Genomic DNA, 6,000 nt, shown 5'->3' with positions numbered 1-6,000 from the left:
TTTATCTTGGTCTCATCAGACCACAGGACATGGTTCCAGTAATCCATGTCCTTAGTCTGCTTGTCTTTAGTTAGTTACTGTTTGCAGGCTTTCATGTGCATCATCTTTAGAAGAGGCTTCCTTCTGGGACGACAGCCATGCAGACCAATGTGATGCAGTTTGCGGCGTATGATCTGAGCACTGACAGGCTGACCCCCCACCCCTTCAACCTCTGCAGCAATGCTGGCAGCACTCATACGTCTATTTTCCAAAGACAACCTCTGGATATGACGCTGAGCATGTGCACTCAACTTTGGTCAACCATGGCGAGGCCTGTTCTGAGTGGAACCTGTCCTGTTCAACCGCTGTATGGTCTTGGCCACCGTGCTGCAGCTCAGTTTCAGGGTGTTGCCAATCTTCTTATAGCCTAGGCCATCTTTATGTAGAGCAACAATTCTTTTTTTCAGAACCTCAGAGAGTTCTTTGCCATGAGGTGCCATGTTCAACTTCCAGTGACCAGTATGAGAGAGTGTGAGAGCGATAACACCAAACACCAAACACACCTGCTCCCCATTCACACCTGAGACCTTGTAACACTAACGAGTCACATGACACCGGGGAGGGAAAATGGCTAATTGGGCCCAATTTGGACATTTTCACCAAGGGGTGTATTCACTTTTGTTGCCAGGGGTTTACACATTAATGGCTGTGTGTTGAGTTATTTTGAGGGGACAGTAAATTTACAGTTATACAAGCTGTACACTGACTACTTTACATTGTATGAAAGTGTCATTTCTTCAGTGTTGTCCCATGAAAAGATATAATTAAATATTTGCAGATATGTGAGGGGTGTACTCACTTTTGTGAAATACTGTATTATTTTCCTCTTCTTGTGTGATTGTCCCACAACAGTCCTGTCTGTTATCAGAGGTACACACATACAATATTTTGGATTACTTCTTCTTTTTCATTTTCATATCATGTTGGCAGAGTGTGTAGCTTGCTGCATTCTACCTCTGTAACTCTGTCACTGGGACCTGACAGACAGAGCTGATTGGTGTAAGTGCACTAAAATACTCAACATTTCACTGTAATAAATGTAGTTTTTGTTGGAATCTGCTGCATGAGCCAGTACGGGGAGTGAGCTTGAAAAATTCCTGAAAGATAAACAAAAAGGAACAACCAGCACTCGGAGTACAGTCCACCACTGGCAGGCAATGTAATTATATGTAATTTTATACATAAGGCTGGCATAGCAGCTAATGGTAGCTAGACAACAAAGCCATGTAGGCCAAACATCAAGAACATTGATAAAGAGACTGAACAAAATGGCAGTATAGTAGAGAAACCAGTTGATCTATTTCTGAACATTTTTTGAAAACCAACAATGCAGTTCAGACTTGGAGAGGTGGACATGTAACAATAACATTTAGGTTTATTGGCCCAGATCCTTATGTCCCATATTACCTGACTGTGCGCATGATGACTTCAGTCTTACTGCATTCTTGGACTGTGAGCAGATAAGTGATCTGAGCTGCTTGTACTGCTGGATTGGAGCAACTGCCAAGAGTTTAACTTATTCTTAAGTTGCAAAATAACTTGTCTAAGACATGCTTTCATTGTGTTGCAGCTTCTTTGTCAGTTATAGTCTGCTGGGATGTGCTTTGAAAAGGTTCCTGCTTAATTTATTATCTATCATTTTCCTTATATATGTACATTTATTGTCATTAGAATAATTTGTCCTTAGATTTGTAAATGTTTTGAGATGCCACAACATGTTTGCCTGAAAATAATAAAGTGAATGTTCTATAGTTGGTCCCTGACACTAAAAAGTGCTCATCATTTGGTTTATTGTGTATTGCAACGTTACATGCTGTAGCCCACAAGACATATTGCAATGTTTATTGTGTTTAAATATATAAATAAATTAAATTATAAATTTGCCTAACATATGGCGGGTTCAATACAGTGACTGTACAGAGGAGCATGACCTTATGCGCTATTGAGGCATTCTTGTAAACAACCAAGACTGCTGCTGTGGAACTGTTTCTGTTGAATCTGCTGTCACATCAGGATTAAACAAACTGGACTGTATATTTTCTCTTTCAAAAGAACAAACAACTGGACTTTGATAACACTGATAGCACTGATAACCCCCCTTGGAAATCGAACCAAGAGGTTCCAGACTAATTGACATTTGCAAATCGGCCTGGTGATGCCATGCTGAAAAAGGTGAACTTCAGAGGGAAGTTTGAGCCAGGTCTGCAAACCTGGCCAATCACTGTGTGGAGTTTGGCACAAAATTTGCCAAACACAATGGGCTTTACTGGGCTGCAACAGTAACAGGTCCTTGCTCAGTCCAAGCTCTCTAAAGGCGTGTTCAGTCAGAAAGTGAGACGGTTTTTTTTTGCCTTGTGTCATTCACATAATTTTAATTTATTGACAGTTTTGTTCATTTGACCCTAGCAGCAAATGTAACAACTTTAAGACATTAGCTGTAAGCTAGCTACCCATGGATGCACCAACTGTGTCTGTGGGCCTGTGTGTTTTTCTTCAAACTCTCCAGAGACTTCAGTTTCAAGTGGTTCATGTGATCAGCACCCTGCTGTGTGTTCAGTAGGTGAGTCAGTAGTGTTTCAGTTCAGTGTGATACACCTATAAATAACATAATATATACAGTATAATACAAATATAAACTTAATACTTAACTTAATACTTTCCCCCCTTATAATTAAGCAGCAGGTGTACAGTTGTGTACAGTGACAGTTGTAACCAACAAATTCAAATTTGAAAAACTAACCTTGAACTAACATGACACACCTGTGCTGTATACACATTCATCTGTTTATATAATGCTTGCTTAGATGACAAAGGATGAAACAGAGGGAAGGAATTACACAATACACACACACACACACACACACACACACACACACACACACACACACACACACACACACTTCTTATGCTGTAATTTCAAATAGTTAAATAGTTAATTTGATAATTAAAACTAGAGTTGTTTTGATGATGGGGAGGACACTCCCAATTCCAGTTAAAACATGACTGTCACGTGTGCACAGGCAGGGTGCTCATGTGGACAGGAACTAGAGGGTGATCAGATATGACAGAGCATTCCTATGTCTTATCTTCAGTCATTACCCAAACGAACATGTCTTCTTGAGTGGATTATGGATGTTGCACTGCACAAAGCAAAAGCAGAAAGGCATGCTTTCCCTTGTGAAGAAAGAAGTGAAGGCTGTCATCAGGAGGCTGTGTTCGATGTCAATCAAACTGTGGAGACGTGGCACTTGAAGTGCACTGTCTTTGCTGCTTACTATGCAATTGGGGGGGGTGGGGGGGGGGGGGGGGGCAGAATGCCACCTCGAAGTCACAAGCCATGCAAATTTAAGCATAATAAGATGGCAACTAGTGTCAGTGTCACACTGGGTAATACAACATGAAGCAACACAGTACTTGTGAGTCTCACAAAAAACATGTGGCTCAAAAAGTGGTGTGCTGATCTATGGATGCATTCTTACTGAAAGCTAAAGATGACTGCCAGACAGATTAGGTAACTGCAGGTTAAGTAACTATCACACTCTGCAGCACTCTAAATTATACAGGTTTATGCTTACTGCATTTGCTTAGTGTGGAATTTGGGAACACTGCATTCAAATACAACATATTTGTCCTTACAAATATAACTGTAACTTTACATGCTTAAGGCCAAACCTGTGACCTGCATATTTTACTGATTTTTTCTGAATTTACTAAATCAACCAGAGTGCAAAGCATGTTATGAGGTAAGGAGCAGAATAGAAAGTTTTTTTTTTTTTTTTTAAGTTACATAAATTGGTAACATGTCCCAAATTGTCCCACTGGTTTGTGGGGATCTACTCACCCTACCTTGAGGTGAGAGAACAAGGTGTCAAAATGTAGACTCCAATAAACGATGCCTCTAGGCAATGAATGAATCATTGCACAATAGTGAATGAAATGTCTCACTTCTCAGTTCATGATGATTGACAGCTTATTTCTCATTACAGATGGCAAGCCAAGTAGGCAAAAGACCGACGCAGTGCCAATGACACGGCACTGAAGGACAAAGAAATATTTTGACCAAATTTAGATTTGAGTATGTGACACAACAGTAAACATAAATTAGTTGCGGGAGCAGCAGCATATCTGTCAGTACTGAACACAGAGAACTTGTTGGCTCACTCTGCCAGGCCATGAGTGAGAGCTCACTCACAGTGGAGTATTTTTCCATGACGTCTGAGCAGTGTAGTTCCTCTGTTACATCAGAGTACTTTTGTTCAGAAAAAATATGCATTATGAAAGCATATAAGAACTATTTGTTCTGGCAGAGAGAGGATTAGCGACCTGTCACCTGTCAGGCTTAGGAAGCATCTATTTTTTTTTACACATTTCACTGGGGTATATGGTGTATGACAGTATTTGTGTTTAAAAAAACAAACGCTCAAGTTAGGGGAACCTGAGATGCTCACCTGGCGGGGATGTGAGAGTTGATTTGCCTGCTTCCTTTGCTACTGATTAGAGCAAATTTCTCTGCTACACAGTTGAATGTTATCACCAGAGTGAGAGTGGGAAGCAGCTGTTACTGGCAAGTTGGTGTCAGTGAGGACGGTATTGAAAGTCGTATCTTTGTGGTTTCTGAATATCCTGCTATACTATAATACCACGATACCAACTACTGTCACTTGGCCATAATCAATGACCAGACGAGACCTACAACAAGTGGGAAATTTCTGAATGAGCTCCATAATATCAAAACTACAAATAGCACTAATGATATGATTGTGAAACCAATTTTTTTTTTCTACAAGTAATATCTAAGAGAGCATATGTAAATGGTTAAATAGGATGTGAAAGAAAGGTAATGGTGATTGCAACATGCTCAGAACCTCTACAACAGATGGAGATGTGCACATTCATGACTGCAGACTGAAGGACCTCTGTGATTCACAATTTTTGAAAAACCTTTATTTATGCCTCCACTCCACTAAGGTTGTCTGAAGTAATGATACTTCCAAATGTTAAAAACAATGTAATACTAGTATTTGATAGACCTCAAGTCAGTTAAGTCTTACTTTTACTCACTGAAATTTTGGTTGCAGCAAAACCAGAATATTTCTGTGATTATTTCTGTACTTTTATGTTAATTTAAAGAAGAAGAAAAGTGTGACTGTGGGAAAAACACAGTTACCATCATCACAGCAGCACTTAGTCTGATCTGATCTCAGTCTAGTTCTGGTATGCAATATTCATCCAGCAATGTCAAGTTTACACTTTATTCATATAAGTTCATCTTAATAATGTTGGTTGTTTCTAGAAAAGAGACCTACCTCATAATAGACTGAACCTGTTAGGAGACACTTAGAAGCCTATTCAATTATTCAAGCTGAGGGACGGGCCTCAGTCCAAGCTGGGATACAGATACTGCAGCTCATTAAACTTGTCACGAACCAGGTAGCTCACATAGAAAGTTGGACTACAATGCGCGGAGCAGAGAGAGTTAAAAAACTCTTTACAAGGGTAGGTCTCTGAGCAGCTGTCAGCAGACAGGCAGGTTGGATCAGGCAAACACACGTAGACACTGGAAGACAAGCAGAACACTGGCAACATGGACTTGTGTTCAGGCTGAGAATAAAGAAACGTTGACTGGAGCAACGAGAGGGGTGGGGAGAGGATAGATGCTGAGTCGAGCTGAGGATCAGTTCAGATCAGTTTTGGCTCCATTTATATTTATATAACCTGTTTTAATTCATTATTCATTATTATTAACAGTACACAATCCATATCACAGTTTTCCTAAACAAAAAACGAACGCATATTAACAGAGAATATAAATGATGACAAACGTAGGTATGCAGTTGCAGGATAGCAGCCGCAAAAGCAGTCTTAAGCTGTAGTCCAGTGTCCAAAGAAAACTTGGACATTGTGATTTACAGATCATTTTTGATCTATATTCAATTGAATACACTAAAAAAGAGAAGATAT

This window comes from Lutjanus erythropterus, chromosome 3, assembly GCF_056507025.1.
Source record: "Lutjanus erythropterus isolate fLutEry1 chromosome 3, fLutEry1.hap2, whole genome shotgun sequence".
In the NCBI taxonomy this organism is placed as follows: Eukaryota; Metazoa; Chordata; class Actinopteri; order Lutjaniformes; family Lutjanidae; genus Lutjanus; species Lutjanus erythropterus.
The sequence above is the reverse complement of the archived record's forward strand: the minus strand, read 5'-3'. Positions refer to the sequence as shown.